Below are 18,926 nucleotides of genomic sequence, written 5' to 3'. Positions count from 1 at the left end.
CACGCTCCTGAAGAAAATAACCGAAGCGATGCCCCTTTCTATTACAACATTATTGCTCAGCCCTCCAGCGCAGGAGCACCTGAAAACAGCGAGGCCCCTTTCTCTTAAAAAATTATTCCCCAGCCCTCCAGCAGGAGCATCTGAAAATAGCAAGGCCCCTTTCTGCTAAAAAAGTATTCCCAGCCCTCCAGCGCAGGAGCACCTGAAAACAGCGAGGCCCCTTTCTCTTAAAAAATTATTCCCCAGCCCACCAGCCAGGAGCACCTGAAAACAGCGAGGCCCCTTTCTATTACAAAATTATTGCTCAGCCCTCCAGCGCAGGAGCACCTGAAAAACAGCGAGGCCCCTTTCTCTTAAAAAAATATTCCCCAGCCCTCCAGCACAGCAGGAGCACCTGAAAACAGCGAGGCCCTAGCTATTTGTAAATTACTCAACCCTCCCCAGCCCTTCACTGCCTCTGGGCAATGGCTTGGTAGGATTCAGAGGGGCTAAAGCAAAAACATAGCTTCTGGGCCATCCTTGCGGCTGGGGAGGGGGGGCTAAGGTGAAGATGGTGCAGTTCCCCACATCACCTGGCCCCCATAGTGAGACCCATTATTCCTCGCCCATTATGCCCTGAATGAAGGGCTGTGGGCGAGGTGTTAAAACAAACACTGTTTCTGGACTGTGTGGGCCCCAGGGGGCCATGGTGAAAAACCACTATCAGCTGATTGCTTGGCAGGGGGTCAAGGAGAGGCCACAGCTGATCATCACTGAACTGGCCCACTTCTAACTAGATGATCTCCCCTGTTGGTTTGGTCTCCCCGTACCCAATCGGGGAGCTTACAAATACAGCTTTAGGCTAACTTGATGCTCTCCCTGTCGGTTTGGTCTCCCTCTACGGGATTTATGGGAAGGAGGAGATCATCCCGATGGGGAGATTAAAACGACGGAACACCAGGCGAAGCTGCTTTCCTCTCCCTGTCAGTGCTCTCTGTGGACTGATAAAGGGGGAAAAACCGGCCCACAGAGTACACTGAGACACCGGCCATTCGGCCCATGCCCCAGTGCCCGCAGTGCCAATCCACCCCTGAGTATATGGCGATTGACAGTAACATAGAGGAGTGAGAAAAGCACACAGAGGAGATAACAGGAAAACACGTTCATCATAGAGTGCTTAAACAAAAAGACTTCTCTAAAAGCAAGCAGCCTAAGCATAGACGCCAGCCAATGAAAGAGATGGTAAAGCAGCTATGGTCCATCGTTGGGACAAATACAAGATTGACAAGCTGGGGCACAAATAAGAGCAGATAAATGAGAGGGACAACAAAGCCAACCAGTGGTAAGCAATGGGCGGCTGCAAGCCCCTGTGTATGCTACAGCCACTACAAGAATGTTACAGATATTACGAGTTCCTTTCAGTGATGAGTTTTTCAAGAACACTCTTTAAGGAAAGGTATGTTTATTGTGCTGGAGGGATGGTAAAGATCTTGCTATCAGTCCTAATATTTCGAGCCCAGCAACCATGACATTGCACATGAACCAGCTGAAACCGGGCCAGTGTCAACTCCGCCATCCGTCCTACACTGGGAGATAGATGTCAGAGTCGATAAGGGAAGACGTCACTCCTCCCACCCTCCCCCTCCAAGTAAACCTTGAATCCACAGTATCTTTCTTGCCAGAGCACATAAATCTGCCTCAGCAAAATAACTCTTTTTTTCGTCACTGCTCATGTACCGAGGAATGTTCCTTCACGCTGAGCTGTATAAACAATGTTATCAACAGCATAAATTCAACCTTGACCTTTTGGTACTACATTTATTAATAATAACGTGGACTGGACTGTCAGTATGTTGTTGCTTTCTAGCGGTTAATACAGCCCTCAGTTACAACAGTAGTCTACCCGTCAATCTTGTGGGCATCCACTGTAGTGTGGGGTTCGTGTCTGTACAAACCAGGACAGACCGGCAGTGGGTGGCACGCGCCCTCAGCCGCGGCGCGCAGGGAGTTTCCCGGGGCTGCCATTTTGTGAGCACAGCTGCGGCGCGCGGGCCCATTGGCGATGGGAGGCTCTTCAGAGGCTGGTGTCCGGCGCTTCTGAAGATGCACAATGGCGAACAGGACAAACTCGTCTGATTACTACTGGACTTTTGAATACTACTGGGATTACGTGGAGCCGGCTTCGGTGGATGGAAAGAAGCTGGCGGCAAATAAACGTATGTATTTTCAAAGCGGCTTGTTGTTCTCTTCTGGGTGATAACATCACACATACATATTTCCTGTTCTAGTTCTTTTCTGTACTCAGGATGTTTAGTCTTTCGTGAGTTATTATTATGTCCAATAAATTATAGCAGGATCTGTATACAGAGTCATATCCAGGACTAAAATGTATACCACGGGTCGCACTTTTGAATACTCATATTTAACATTAGTGTTCCTTTAATAAACTATTTTTAGTTCAGATTATTTGTTTAAAAGTCTAAGGTCCACAGATATCCACAAGTAGTACTGTGATATTTGCCTTGTACTGTAGAATTAAGTTACACTGGCAATTAAAAGGCATGGCAATGAAGTGACTCTGTTATTACTTAATTACATGATATATATATATATATTTATATATATATATATATAGTACACCAATGTAACATAAAACAATATTGTTTTCTACAGTTTCCTAGTATGAAACAACAAGAAACATAGGGGCTGATTTATCAATATTTCACTCAGGGCAGCAAAACACCTTGCTGCGTTGCACTGTGTGAAAGGGCAGGAATGCGCTGTATTTGACATCATATGGCGCACTCCTGTCCTTTCCTTGGGCTGTCGCACATTGTGCTGCTTAGCACCAAAGCAGGCACCCTTGCGTCGTGGTGTAAGGGTAGCTGCGTTACATACAGAATAGTTTATGTGCAGAAAGGGGCACCTTCCTGCACAAAAACAATCTTCTGAGGCATTTTCCTCTTTTAACGTGTGCTTCAAAATGCAGCACACATAGAAAGAGGAAAAAAGGAGGAGAAAGAAAGTTATTTCTCCTTATTAAACCTCACCTGGGCAGAGGAAGCATTTTGATGCATGCCCAGGTCTACCAGTAATGGTACATCTGGCAATCAGGGGCGGCTCTAGGCTCATGGCGGCCCTGGGCAGGGAGCGTAGGTAGGGGGCCCCGGAAGAGGGGGTCCGGGCGGGGCGGAGTGCAGAGGCCAGTGAAGAGGGGCGGTCAGGGTGTTTGGAAGTGGAACAGAGCCGGAAGCCGCCAAATCCCTGCCAGGGGCCGCCACGCAAATATGTACCCATCCTCAGAGGATTATTATATTAAGGATATATATTGGCGTGGTGGCCCCTGGGGTTTGGTGGCCCTGTGCAGGTGCACAGCTTGCACATGCCTAAGGCCGCCCCTGTGGCAATGCACCAAAATCAGTGGGTAAATGTGTGGGAACACCTACGCTCCACCCACAGAAATGCCTCCCTGGGGCACAGTAACGCAACGCAGAGATTCGCGCTGTTGAATTGCGTTACTCTAGATTTATCAGGCCACGCAGGGCCTCGCAAAGTGGCCTTGTGCGGCTTGATAAATCTGACTTAGTAGTTGTTTCGCCCTTGTGTCCCCTTGCGTGGCGCAAGGGCGGCACAATTCATTGATAAATCTGCCTCATGATGTCCTCCTGTGTTACAAGCCACTAAGAGGTAGCAAATAGCTGATTGATGGATAACACAAAGACTTTATTTATATTTATACCCACAACTCCTCAATGAAAATCGCAGAAAAAGGAATTTTTTTAGCATAACAAATCTTTTAAAAAAACTCACTTCTGCTTAAAACAAATGCCAGGAGAGCCTAGTCCTTTATTTTCAATAGGAGTTTTTATTACTTTTCTTACTCGAAAAAGAGATTTTGAATGACAGTTTAAAATGTGGATAAATAGACATTTGTAGCAAACACTGCAAAATCGATTATCTCTGGGTCGCTTCCTGGCGGAAAATATCCTGGCACAGAAGGCAGTCAGAACTATGGTGTTGGAACTCAAGTGCTGTTCGGTTGACAAGGCAGGCTATACAAGATAACATGAACAAGCTACAGGGCCTTCAACCTCTGCTCTAGGAGCAAGACAGCCCATGTTTCTACGGCATGTTGGAATCTGCATCGACTGCCTGTCGCTTCTAGGATCAGAAGTAAAACTCTGACTTCAACCCACACGATTGCCCCAGAGATCAGGGTCATTCACAAATTGATAGTTCACGCTCATTAGCCATTGGTTTATTGCTACCTCCATTCATGATAGGTGAAGTTTCACCAGTCCACTGGCATATGGATATTTTGTCAGTTTTTCCCTGTCTTGTGCAGGTGGGAGAGGCACACCCAAAGCCAATATTTATATACTCACCCCCTGGACTGTGGTTCTTGGCCCATTGCTGGTGTTCAGTCAGACTTGGCAGTGCCCATGCATGATCTATTTGGGAAGGTTATATCTATTCATCTATCCATACTTTCACTCATTTATTCATTCATCTTATCCCAGCCATCCACTCGTTCACTTCATCCTTCTATACACTCAGCCATGCATCCAATCATGTACTCATTCACACATCCGTCAATTTATGTTTGCACTCATCCATCTACTAACTCAGCCATTCATTCACTCATCCATCCATCCAACAACTGACTCAACACATTGACCCATATGCACATACGAGTGGTCAATCAGTGAATACGTAGTTTCACATCTTTCAAAGATTCATACCTTTTGGCTTCGTTGGGTCTTATTGGCAGTAGTGTTAAACATTGAATGCTAATTGAAGCATTTTCAATATTGTAGAACAAAGTTATTGTTGTTACTTTATCGTTTGCAAAAACCATTGAAAAAGCCAATAGTCCTGGCTTGTTTTAGGTGTAATGACAGTTGTTATATTGTACCTGGAAACAATGACAAAAAGACGCAGCAAAATACCAGCCGGGAGCAAACTATGCTAAACACATATTTTTAGCTTACATCTTTAAACCACGCCCTTTGAGAGACCCCGAGTTTTTTTTAATTCCACTTACAGCCCTGGATAAAAACCGATTGCTAACATACGGATTTAACCAGTGCATCGAATATCAATTTGGGTTTCTGTTTTATCCCTTATCAATTACTCTTGGTGAGGTAGAATTATGAAGTGATAAGACTGTGAAATAACTATAAAGAGTCTCCTTTACGTTACACCAAAGGCCAACGAATGGTGGTGCAGCTGCCGAGTTAAGATTTTTTTTCCCCTCTGAGGGTGAAGGCAAAAATGGAGAGCCCGATAGGGACCCGTCTCAGCCTTGTTTTCAAAACTGCCGGTACTGAGCACTGACAGGACCCAGCCCACTTAAAGCTCTAAGTATATCTATGTTATTTATATGCATGAGACTTGAGTTGATGAACCCATGGGAACTATTGTTATATTCCACATTCCACCACTAGAGGGCAGAATGTCCTAACAAACAAAACAAAGGCCTCGCGGAGACATCTTGGTGACATTGGAAATGGAGTGTCCCTTTAGAAATATCTCCCAACAACCAGACTCACAAGCCATTCATTAGACATGCACTAGATTATGTACTTCTTTTGGAGGTGAATTGGTAGGCTTAATTATTGAATTAACAACATTTCGACTCCAAGACAATAATTTAATGTTCAGAACAGACTTCTTTTCGCAGTAGAAAAGAATGGCGAATGGGATCTTATTTTGCCAGGGAGATTGCACATCTATTTTTAGCTGATTTTGAGAATAGATTTCTTCTGTAACACAGTACTACTTACCATCAGATCAACCCGATGTGATGTCCATGCATAAATGACATTTTTGTCGTCCGGCATGTCATAACTGAAACTCTAAGAAGTTTCATGGTCTGGCTAAATGAACTAATTCCACATTTACCTTCACTTACCATTTTAGCCACATGAAGGTTAATCATTTGTACTTGATGATATGACACAGATCATATAATTTATACCATCCTGTTCCTCAAACCTGCATTGGGAAATTCCTTAGGACTATTTGAAGGACAGCATCATGAGGCTCTATAGGATAATCTCTGTTTTTAGGATCAGGCATAATTGTAAGAATAGAACAGGCTTTTCTTCAATGAGGCTAATGATCTTGCTAGAAAATATACAGATAGAGGCTACCCAAATGTTTAGTGAGAAAGCCAGTGAAACAGACATGGCATTGCCCTTGCGACACTTTACAGGAACCAAGAGATTAGACAAGTTCTAATGATCACTGATATGTGTCTCTAGAATCAATCCTGTAAGCAATAAGATACAGAAAATAATAAAATATAACGTGCATATTCTTTCGAATGCAAGCACTCAGCTCCCTTTGATTTGCTTCAAACACAATAAAACATGAAAGATTAGGGTTTACTCAGAACTTAACCCAAATGATTCCATCTGTAGACAGTGAGGCCTACACCCTGTCACTGTTGGGGTGGTAAATGCCAAGCCTGAAAGGTCACAACGTATATTAGAACATTGGAATGTTGGAAGATCCATTGAAAACAATGGAGTAGCTCCGGGCTTATAATGGCTGGTATTAGCCTGGAGCTCCAACATTCCAATGTTTCTTTGTTCACAGCTCTGGCTTTGAACAAAGGCTTCAGGGAGCCTGAGGGGATTCCAATCCCCTCACACGCCCATAAGGCTTTGTTTTTTTGTTAGAACATTCTGCCCTCTAGTGGCAGAATGTTCTAATAGCCTTATAGCCCTTCGTATCTGGGCTATACCGGCTATTAAAGTCCCTTTCCCTTGTTAAAGGCCCTTGCCTTTGGCTCAGGCCTTTAACGCTGGAGAGGGCCTTTAATAGCCAGTATAGCCCTCTACGTCGGGCTATAAGGCTATAGTAAAGTGTCTAAGTTTTGGGAACACTGACACTCTCTCACTTCCTTTTTTGAAATTGGAACACGATTAACAAAATGTATGCTAATAAGTGCCCTTGTTCCAAGCTGTATGTGGGTCACAGCACAGATCATTAAACTAAGGATCCGCCAGCACAAGAGAAGAATCAGACACACACAGCTTCCCAGAAGGAAGATTATAGAACTCATGAACAGCCAGAAAATGTCCTGCAATGGCAGGCTACTGAAATGTTCAAACCAGATTCCAGAGAAGGCAACTTGAAACAACTGTTTACTGACTGATAATTCAGACATATGAACATGCTACAAACTACAGTGGTTGGAATTAATGACATCTGTGGACTAAAACGTGTAGCTATACACTCCTGAGCAAATGGTCTATGATGATGCTTATTTATCGAAGAACACCCAGCCCGCAACAGCTGACCACCCCATTTTCATCATTCACAGTGTAGGTATGAAATGATGCATTGATAGGAGATCTAACAATGAGGCATATCTATGAATATTCATTTTGTGACTTTCCTGGTGAAGGGTTTACATGTTTAAAAATGCATATTCCAGATAGACAGTTTTTAATGGAGCTGGTTGCTTCTATTAGTTTGATGCACCCTAGGTATCCAATGAAGGAGATTACTTAGAGAGCACATTACACACACTGTCATTAAATAAATCTTGTAGTTATATGTGCAAAATGCGGATATAAGTTTTTTGACTGTAGTAACTAACACAACCCGTGTGTTTCCAGTCTCACACGCTTACAGATGGATTAGCATCCGCCGTTATTTTCTTTTAATTTTTTTGACACCCTTACCACAGATAGTTTAGAATGACTTCCAAGGCTGCATCTATACTTTTTGAGTTGGCATTCAAGTCATACTGCATGTTGGCCATCTTACCAGTACTAGCATCCTTGTTGATGGGCTATCCCCTTGCACTCTGGTTGACAGAATTATAGACAGGGGCTGATTTTTCCTCCTCTGCAGATTGAAGTACATTAAGGTCTTTTACATTAAATGTCTAGGTAAGTGATATAATGCACACCATCTAAATTGCTCTAGGCATGAGCAATGTCTTCCAGTGTGCAGACTTTATTCGTGCCCTGCCCCACTACAACGAATATATGAATCCAAGAAGTATGGAGCGCAGTTACGAGCCATTATCAGTCGCACAGCAACATCTTTCAGTACTCAATACTCCATTCTTGATTTGATAATCCATTTGAATCAATGCTACTCCATATGTTGTCACATATTTATTCTTAACTTTCGCCATCCACATGCAAGGCTTCATACTTTCCCATAACTTTAAATGCTAAAGATATGCTTATCCAGGCCTTTTTCTATAGCACATAGGAATTCTTCGCTCATCCTTGACAGTTTTGTTCGCATAGACCCAATGCATTTCGGGTTCAACAGCCCTTCGTTAGGCGGTAACTACAAAGGTAAAAATCACCATTTGATATTTTACTACATTAGACATGCAACACATTTTATACTTCTCTCATTCCATTATGCACAAAATTCACTCCATGCATTTTAAAATGAACTCGTAATTCACCAACACTTGTCACCCTTGGCCCACGACAAAATAATATTGCCCTTAAACTGTCCTAAATATGTCACCCCCATCCGTTGCACATCTATCTGTATCCACCATCCAATAATGCATAAATAATTAAAATCACCCGTTTGCCAATTTGCACTCAGAGTACCAATACCCATAAAGGCACATTTCCCCCAGCTGCCACCCAAATCTTCTAAAATGTCTAGGAAGGCAATGCAGGGCACTGATCTGCCTATTATTCTAGAAAGAGTGGTAAGTATTGCAGACGAATAATCTATACTAATATAATAAAGAGAGAGCCCAAACCTTTGAGGTGGGTAAACTCCGGAACCACAGCGCCAATCGGAACACCCAATACAGCATTGCAAACGACAGTATCAGCAGATGGACATAGGCTATACAGCAGCCCAAAATATGCATTAGAAGGGGAAAAGAACGTTTTGTGCAAAGTAGTCCGTTGTGGGCGCGTGCGTTGTGCTGTCGGGAAAAGACTGCGGGATTATACCGCTTGCAAGAAGCGTTCTGTGTGGGACTTGCGTTCCAATACGAGTGGGCATGTCCTTCAGCATTGTTGTGGGCGTTGGACGTTGATGCGATGTTGTGCATCTAAGTGGCGTAGGCTTGAGCGGACAAACACGTTCGGGGATGGAGCGAATACACACGCGTCGGCTGGAGCGGAAAAAAACGTTCGCAGCTGAAGCAGACACAGTTCGCATATTGCAGTGGCGTCAGCTACAGCGGACAAACACGGTCGCGGGTGAAGCGTGTTAAGGTACATATTGCAGTGGCGTCGGCTACAGCGGACAAACACGTTCGCGGCTGGAGCGTGTTAAGGTTTTAAAATAAAAACACGTTCGCTGCTAAAGCGTGTTAAGGTTTTGAAATACAGTATTATTACCTACCCGAACCATGAAAGACATTCTGCTTTCAAGCCCGGACAACGTCGGGACGGGATGCAAACCAGCAATAAAAGGGCAATCCCAGGCTACATGAAAAAAACACTGTCAGTAACGTCAAAGCAAACACAGGGAGAATGAAGGGATCCTGATGACATGCCGCAATTTCTTGAGAGTAAAGAAGGTAATGTGTAAGTAGTTTTATTGTATGAGTTATAAAAAGGAGGGGATGACAATCTCACTCAGTCAGGAAAGCCAGCTCGCTGCTTCAGACCCAGTCCCAGGCTGTCCTTGATGAGTCAAAGAAGATAGAGCATGCGTTGTGAATGACTTGAGTCTAGCTGGGAAGATGAGCATATATCTGATATTAATTTCTTGCATTTTGTGCTTGACAGCGTTGAAGGATTTCCTTTGATTTTGAACTGCACGGGTGTTGTTGGAGAAAACTAGGTGCCATATTATCAAGAAAGGGCGATACATTATCGCCGCTTTTATCGGCAGGAAACTGCCGCTAAAGTGGCGATAATGGGCTTGATAATATGGCCTTGGGAATTCCCATAGAAGCCCAGGTTAACACCAGAACCTAGACTTCTATGGCAAGTCACAAGGGCATATTATCAAGCCCATTATCGCCGCTTTAGCGGCAGTTTCCTGCCGATAAAAGCGGCGATAATGTATCGCCCTTTCTTTTTTTTATATTTCTTTTTATTGAAACAAGGTATCAAAAAAATACAGCAGTGCATACGATAGAAGAGGGTCGCTCACAAATGTAATATATAGTGCAAAAATATTAGCGATGGGGGAGGAAGGGAGCACGGGGTATAAATGACAGGTAGATTCATAGGCAAGGATCATGGGGAAAGAGGAGTATCAGATTCAACATTTGCAGGTGGTGTACAAATATTTCCCCTATATTGGTTCCAAGGCCCCCAAATACTGTTCCATTTTCGAGGGCGACCCCTAGCTAGGTAGACAGTTTTTTCACGGAACATACACCAATCCATACTTTCTTTCCATCCGTCCATCGTAGGTGGCCTAGCAGACCCCCACAGCTGTGCAATATTCCGCTTTGCAATCATGACCCCAAGAGTGACCCATCGAATTTGTTCAGTGTTTAGGTCTGTGGGCTCCCAAATATTTAATAAACATCTCCTAGCTTCTGGTAAGAGCTGCACACCCGTCACTTTATGCTTAACAGTATGTACCCTGTTCCAGTACTCCACCATATATTGACATTCCTACAGTATATGGAAAAGCGTTCCCACCTGACCACATCCACGCTTACATAAGCCATCTTCCAAGAACCCCATTATAGTCAGACGAGGCCAGGTGACATAAACCCTATGCAAAATTTTTAATTGGACGAGTCTCAATCTCACCGGGATCGCGACTTCCTTAGGGGAAGAAACCGCGGACTGCCAGTCTTCATCGTCTATTTCAACACCCTCCTGCGTCCATTTGTTCCTTAATTCCGCCAATAAATCAACTCCGTGATTTATCAATTTTTTATAAATGAGTGAGATGGTCCTTTCTGGTAAATGCCCATCTAGTATTCGGTCTTCTAACGGGGATGATTCTGGTATAGTTTCCCCCTCGGGGGATATCGACTGCAGTGCATGCCGCACCTGCGCATAGCGAAAGTATTCCGGCCCATTCAAATCATATTCAGTCTGTAGTTCCACAAATGACTTCATTTTTCCCTTCGCCCAAACATCACCCACCGTAGAAATCCCTATCAAGTCCCATCTATCAAAACCCTTCGTATTCCGCAACCGGCCCAGCCTATCCGAACCAAATAAAGGGGTAGCCAGTGTTAAACGATTTTTCCATCCCAATGAACAGGTGACATCGTGCCATATACGTACTGCCACTCTAGTCGGGCCCGTTAAACTTTTCTCCACAGATCTAGTATACAGCGCTCTGTTGTAATTACCACCAGGTAGCAGCCATCTATCCATCGCATAGTCCGGATCCGCATTGGACCCATAGGTTCCATGATTTATAGCTCCCAATTGAGACGCCCAGTAGTATCTTTTAATATCGGGGAGGGCAATACCCCCGTCGTACCATGGGAGCGTCAGCTTAGCCAGCGCTATACGTGATCGACCGTCCCATAGCAAACTGCGCTGCAATCCCTCCACCTCCCGAAAGTAACTAGCTGGTACCACATCTAGAGTGTTTTGTAGGGCATAGAGGAACCGATTCAAAGACGTCATTTTAAACAGGGCCGCACGTCCTAACAGCGACAGCGGGAGTTTCTTTCAGCTTGCCACGCCACTTTTTAAGCCGGCCAGAGGAGGAAGAAGGTTCTTAACATATCGAATTGCGGGATCGAGGGAAATATAAATCCCAAGATATTTAAATCCGTCCCTAGCTCTCTGTATAGGACAATTACGAGGCAGGGCGGGGACCTCGCCGCATAAAACGTAAAGATAGGACTTCATCCAATTTATTTTCAATCCCAAGTTCCTACCATAGGAGGTTAAAACATCGCAAACAACGTTAAGGGACTTTTTGGGCGAAGTCAAATAAAGTAGTATATTGTCGGCATATAAAGAAATCCGATCTTCGAACTGCGGGGACCAACGGATACCCTTTATCGAGGGCTCCCAACGGATCCAAGCCACCAGGGGCTCCAGAGCCAGCGAGAACAGAAGGGGGGATAGTGGACATCCCTGTCTAGTGCCACGCCCAAGACAAAATGGCGCTGAGACCCGATTTTTAACAACAGCTTGGGCCAGAGGTTTGGTATACAGGAGTCGCACCCAACTAACGAACTCAGGACCAAAACCGAATTTAGCCAAAACAGCCCATAAATATGGCCACTCCACCGTATCAAAAGCCATCGTAGCGTCAAGTGACGCCAGTACAGAAGGTTTTCGCAAGGTGTGCGCCCTAGCAAGAACTCCATGCAATCTGCGCAGATTTAAAGCTGTGTTCCTATGAGGAATAAAGCCGGACTGATCGGGATGTACCAGTTCACTAATAACCTTGATCAACCTATTAGACAACACTTTAGCCAATATCTTAGGTTCCGTATTCAGCAACGAAATCGGCCTGTACGAGGCACAACAATATTTTGGCTTGCCTTCCTTGGGTATAACTACTATCGAGGCCACTCTTTGATCTAGGGGTAGGGCCCCATGCTCTCGAGCTTCCAAAAACATATCTCTCAGATACGGGGCAATCCTGTCCGGCCGAAGCTTATATAACTCGATCGGAAGACCATTGGGACCCTTTGCCTTCCCAGAATTCTGGGAGCGCACCGCCAAAGCAATCTCATCCACCGTAAGCTTACTATCCATGAAATCGCGGTCCTCCTCAGCCAAACAGGGATGCTGGATATCCCTAAGCAACTGGCACGAGCCTGACTCCGGTCTATCCGAGACAGAGGCATACACATTACGGAAGTAATCCGCAAAACCATCTACTATCCCTTGTGGATCAGTTATACGATCACCTCCCGCATTCTCAATCACAGGAACCACCCGATTTGCACCATCGCTCCTGTCTAGCCAAGCAATCAGCTTACCAGCTTTATCACCGACATCATATAAACGCCCCTGTTGTTCTCGACTCAGGGCCTTCGCACTATCAGTGACCAACGCCCTGTACTCAAGCTGTTTAAGTTGCAAAACATGTAGTTTAGCATGGGTAGTCCCTTGCTCCAGTTCCAATTCAATATTAGTTATGTCCGATTCAACCCTAACCACCTCTTCCTCTGTCTGTTTTTTGACTCCCGAAATCAGGGACAAGGCTTGACCTTGGATCACCGTTTTGAAGGCCTCCCACAACGAGACAGACGAAGAAACCGAACCCTCATTGTCCTGGAAATAGTGTTCCACCGCTTTCACAAGTTCCTTGCGAATCTTAGGATTACGCAAATACCAGGGATTTATAGGGCGATTCTACCACCAGCACCCAGGGTCATTTCAAATCTGACCCAGAGCGGCGAGCGATCCGAAATGCCCCTAGCAAGATGTTTCACCTCAACAATATACGATGCCTGGGCAGCCGGTACTAAAGTATAGTCAATGCGTGAGAGACTACCATGAGCACCGGAGTGGAAAGTATACTGTCGCTGATTGGGATGGAACAATCTCCAGCTATCTATCAAGCCTAAAGCCTCTAGAAAATCAGGAAGCCATCTACGTGCCCGTCCCGTGTCACGGGCGGGTATCTGTCCATGGTGCCAGAGACTACAGCATTGAAATCCCCACCCATAATCAGCAACCCTCTCGGGAGATCTAAGACAAGTTTCCCCAGTTCAACATAGGTAGTGGTTTGTAAACCCGGGGGGACATAAATCGAAACAAGGAAGAGGGTGTATCCCTCCCAACGTCCAGATACTGCTACATATCGACACCAATCATCTGCTGTGACGGAGTCAACTACAAACGGAAGAGATTTTCTGAGGAGGATCCACACTCCCCTCGACCCTGAAGTAAATCCTGCATGTGCCACCAGACGGTAGCTTTTTCTATGCATCGCATTACAAGCATTTCCCACCAAATGAGTCTCCTGAAGTAGAACTACATCCGGAGAGTGTCTCTTGAGGAATTGTAGAACCACACTGCGCTTAATTTTATCCCCCAGCCCATTTACATTCCAACTCAATACTCTCAGCCCTCTACCCCCCATCAAAAAACATAAAAGAGGCCCAACCCTCCTCCAATCTTCGCACCATCATGAAGCAATTCTGGTATACAATGCCTTGGAAAAACACAAAAACAAAACAAAAAAACAACATTCCCTCCCACCCCCCAGTGAACTTACAGTTACGCCACCCCCCACTCTGCACCCCTGCTCACGACTATCCAGCCACCCCAACTCGCAGTGTGCCTGTCGCCCCAACATCTAAACTACACTACAAAAAAGCTAAATATGAGGATGAGAGTGACCCACGGACAGCTCGTTAACCCTCCCAATTTACTGTGACAGAATATGATATTATAAAGAGTAGAACCGTAGTTTGTTCCCCAAGTTTCAGAGTTCTCACGGCAACAGTACTTATTCTTGTTCCTGTGCACCCCCTCCTTCAGCTCTAGTCTGTCTGCGAGGATCCTCTTGAGCAACTAGCGTGTCCAACCAATCCGCAGCGATTTCGGGCTTATCAAAAAAATAGACCTTCTCATCATGTTCAATTCTCAACTTGGCAGGCTACATCATTGCGTATTTGAGCCCCTTGTCGCAAAGCTTCCGTTTAACCCCCATGAAGCTCATTCTCTGCTTTTGGACTGCTTGCGTGAAGTCCGGAAAAAAACTGATGGATGAGTTTTCGTATTGCAAAGGGCCTGTAGATCTAGAGGCCTGGAGAATCGCATCTCTGTCTCTGAAATTAAAGATTCTCGCTATCAAAGGTCGAGGCGGCCCACCAACACGAGGCCTACCACCGGGGATCCTGTGCGCTCTTTCAACAGTAAAATACGTTCCAAGACCCTTGGGCAGAAGATGCTTTAGTACCAACTCTTCAACAAAGATGTCCGCAGATTGTCCCTCTGATTTTTCCGGAACACCAATAATACGCACGTTGTTCCTCCAGGCTCGCCCTTCAAAATCCTCCAGTCTACGAAGAGCCAGATCATTCGAGGCCGTCAAATTCCACGACTTCTGTTTGCAATTCCGTGACATCAGTCGTAAGACTGGCAGTCATTATGTCCAGAGATTTCACCCTCTCACTAGTTTTCGTGAGGTCTACCCGAATCAGATTCACTTCAATAGATAACGTGTCCAACTTATGCGCAAGAGTCTCCATCTTCAGTCCGAGAGTGGACTTGACACCATCAATGGCGGCCATAACATCCTGCAACGTCAGCTCTGGTTCCAGGACAGAGGTGTCTTTAAGTCCTTCTTGAGATTTGCCCAATCCACTCGGCGACCCCCTCGACTAAGCATATCGGTCCATATTATTAGATTGGGTATACCTTCCCCCTCTGACGGTTTTCGATTGTCGCCTCTCCCCCTCCGGCTTAGTCGCCATTGTGAGACAGTTCAACGTTCCCTGTCCAGCTCAGGGGGAATATCGATCGAAACTCCCAATATTCAGACCAGCAACACGCCCTTCTTGTTAAATTCTATGGAAGTACGCTGGCTTCTCGTGGCCACGTAATAGTCAGTAATCGGTGTGGCGCAGTAATCAGCCAAAACTCTTCAAATGCCAGTTCATAGGGCAGTCGTCTGTTGCAGCGGTGTCAAGGCAAGGCACATTTGTTGCCTATAAGGGTTTAAGATGATCTAGAGTGGACCCAAGGTCGCCTCAGGTGAAATCGAAAATGAAACCAAGAGGAGAAGCGCATCCAAGCCGGTCACTTCCGGTGCCAAAAGCCGATGTTGTTGCATTACCACTCGGGCACAGTGCTAACGAAATCACCGGTCTTCCGAGGGGTACAGGCCTCAAACTTTGCAATCCTTTAACTCCAGTTTCCGGGGAACGTTCGAGACGCGGTTTTCAGCTTTCAAGTCTCCTTCGGTTACTCTGCAAGAAGCGTTCCACAGTAGTCAGGATAAATGAAGGATATATTCGGGGGGCTACGAGGGTCTCGGGAGTCCTAAGCTCACGCAGCCATCTTGGATGCGCGTGAAGCTCCTCCCCCGTATCGCCCTTTCTTGATAATATAGCCCTTGATTCTGGGAGAACTGAAATAACAGGCTTTCGATGGCCTCGGACCCTCCAAGGATTGCTTCTCTGAAGTTTAGGTCTCTGATGATAAGGGGGTAAAAATGGCATTGGTTGGAGGCCATTGAACCATGGCCCTATGTGCCTTTTCCAGGATAACACTAGTAGTGAGCTTGACAGGTGGCATCCACGAAGTAATCCAGGTTTCGAGAAATGTTATATGGGTGGCCCCATGGTGTCCTAAGGGAAACTTGCGACTCGGAGCGGAGGTTGTGCTCCCTTTCTCTGGCCTCAGCTTCTTCTGTGCATTTTTTCAGCATCTTGGAGGCCAGGGTGAGGTGCTACACTCTTGAGTTCGGAGGGTGTTTCTTCTAGTTTGCCGATGCGTCTCTCCACTTTGGAGACCATGTCCTGTGTGTTGCACAGAGCCTGTTGGAGTAGTGTGATATCCACCCCATCCACCCCACACAGAACTGTGCATAACTCCTGGATGCCTGCACAATTGTGTAGGTGAAGGATGTATCTGAAGTTGATAGTCCAGAAAATGCTCTAGTGGTGGGCCGCGGTGCCCCCACAGCAGGAGTAGTGTATTTGTCTGTTAAGTCCTGTCATGAAGACTTCAACCCATATCGTAAAATTACACAGGTCTTTATTTAATGATAGGAATAACACCAAGATACAGGTCAGGTTGAGGTCGTCTAGGAACCGACAAACTCAGAACCATTCTTGTTCCACTGTGTTCTCCCATGACCACAGTGTTCTGTGTTGACATATATCACCACAATAAAAGAATGACAAACCACAGCATTATCTATTTTGGTTTGTACACTTGAAGGGGCGGCACAGTCTTTTCCCATGTTGTGATGCTACTAGACGTTAGTCCATTTATCCCAGTAACTTAGTCAGTAGCCTGCCCCGCCCCTTCAAATCCCCCCAAAACTTGTGGGTGCATGTTCCCTCAGTCATTTGGCTTCTTAAAAGGGTTGGAGCAGGAGTAGTTTATAGATGCGGCAAATGTAGTATCATGAAGGTCAAGAGAGCGCTCACACTGATGTAGAACCTGAGACTGGCGGTGGAGCTTTGAACTGTCAAAGTTAGTTTAACAGGGAATAAAAGTTTTGATGAGAAGACAGGATTGAATCAATGTGGGCACCTTACTCACTTTGTTGGCAAAAGTGGATAGATTTGCTGTAACAAGTGAGCACTCTTTACCCGGAAATGCAACAAACAGAGCTTGACACTGTGTTGGGAGTGAAAGAATCAGGCTGCACCAGCTGGTCCAGATGCTTTTGAGAGTCTATACAGATAGGAATCAGGCACCAGGGATCACTCTGGAGGAGTTTGGTGTCAGGAGTATTGTTCCCCAGGGTCCAGTTCTGTTAGGTCCTCTGGGGTGACTGTCCTCTCCCACCCAGACAGTGGCCGGGCTGCAGACATGAGCAGCCGGGCAGAGCACCACGATGCATTTGGAAAGAGCTGCACTGGATCACATGGCCTCTGCCAGGTCAGTGGACCTTTGGTTTAGGCCCATTGGGAGAAAGGATGATGAATGGGCACAACTCCTTCAGGGGCAGCCCTGGCAGTCTACAGCCTCCCCAGATGCCCACACTACCCCCAGACCTCACATCATCACTGAGGGGCTCCCGATTGTGGTCGATAGCTCTGTCGAGTTTGTTGTGGGCCGACAGCAAAGGCAGCAAATCCAGCGGCATTCCCTGGGTCTCCTATTAAAGGAAGTGTCACCCACACAAGTCCTGCTGGAAGCGGAAAGGTCAGTCAAGGAGTAATGGTGGGGCTTGATGTCTCAGCTCTGCCAGGCTATGCTCACATGCCACGCCACGCAAGGATCTTGATCTTTTTAATCCATTCTGTGCGTTGGATGCCAGGGAGCCTTCCGACACAACAGTGCTCATGTGCATCGGACAGCTCCCACGTGTCCGAGCACATGGCTCAGGAAATCCCTCTGGTGCCCACACCTCAGGGATTTTCTTTATGCTCCCACCCCCGAAGAATATTGCCACAGTCTTATTGCCATCTGAACTGCCTCCCAGGGAGAGAGGAAGGGGGGGGGGCAGAAAGCACTAGGCACCAAGGATTGTGTTTTTTTATACGTAGGGGTGGGGGCTGCCCAGAATAGGCATGCAAATGCCCTCACCCCTTTAAATAAATTAGCCACAGTCTTACTGCCCCCCCCGGAGGTAGATGAGGGCAATAGACTTTACAGAAATGTGAGGAAAATGTGTTTTTTAAACAAAGTTTGAGGTTTACAAGGGATTATGGAAAACAGAACCTGGTGAGAGTTACTCAAGTCACCCCATTCTGGATTCCCCTGGGTGCCTAGTTTTTAAAAATGTACAGGTTTGCTAGGTTTCCTTTGGTGCTGGCAGAACTAGAGTCCAAAATCCACAGCTAGACATATTGCGAAACAAGGGTCCATTGTCACTGAAAAATGTGATGTGTCCATGTTGCGTTTTGGGCCGTTTCCTGTAGCACGCACTAGGCCTACCCACACAAGTGAGGTACCGTTTTTATTGGGAGACTTGGGGGAATGCTGGGTGAGTGGAAGTTTGTGACTCCACGCAGATTCCAGAACTTTCCATCCCAGAAATGTGAGGAAAATCTGTATTTTTTAAACAACTGGGTAACAGAACCTGGTGAAAGCCACACAAGGCACTCCATCCTGGATCCCTCTGGATAGCTAGTTTAATTTTTTTTATAGGTTTGCTAGGTTTCCTTCCAAGCCGGCAGAGCTAGAGCAGACACATCTTAAGGATCTTGGGGCCCTGGGCCAAATGTATTTTGGGGGCCCCTGTTTGTAACAGCTCTGAATTTATGATCCAATTTCAGCTCTTTTATGTCCTTTTTGGCTAGGTCACTGACGGTGCACAAGCACACTGGTTCATTTTCTAAATGTGTTTACGTTTAATGTTCAGGGATAGTGATGTGCATTTTCAATATTGTAACACAGCAGCAGCTTACTAATATT

At 45.8% G+C, this 18,926-nt stretch overlaps 1 long non-coding RNA gene across 1 annotated transcript in view; it reads left to right on the top strand.

The window, feature by feature from the left end:
* Positions 1–1,885: 1,885 nt before the first annotated feature.
* LOC144773418 (uncharacterized) overlaps positions 1,886–18,926 on the top strand; it is a 60,638-nt gene continuing 43,597 nt past the window's right edge. The window contains exon 1 of the long non-coding RNA XR_013599973.1: positions 1,886–2,195. This is a non-coding gene — a long non-coding RNA (uncharacterized LOC144773418). The remainder of the gene's footprint in view (positions 2,196–18,926) is intronic.

The sequence above is a fragment of the Lissotriton helveticus genome, chromosome 8 (genome assembly GCF_964261635.1).
Source record: "Lissotriton helveticus chromosome 8, aLisHel1.1, whole genome shotgun sequence".
NCBI classification, from domain to species: domain Eukaryota; kingdom Metazoa; phylum Chordata; class Amphibia; order Caudata; family Salamandridae; genus Lissotriton; species Lissotriton helveticus.
Note: the sequence above shows the minus strand (reverse complement) of the source record. Positions and strands in the feature narration are given on the sequence as shown.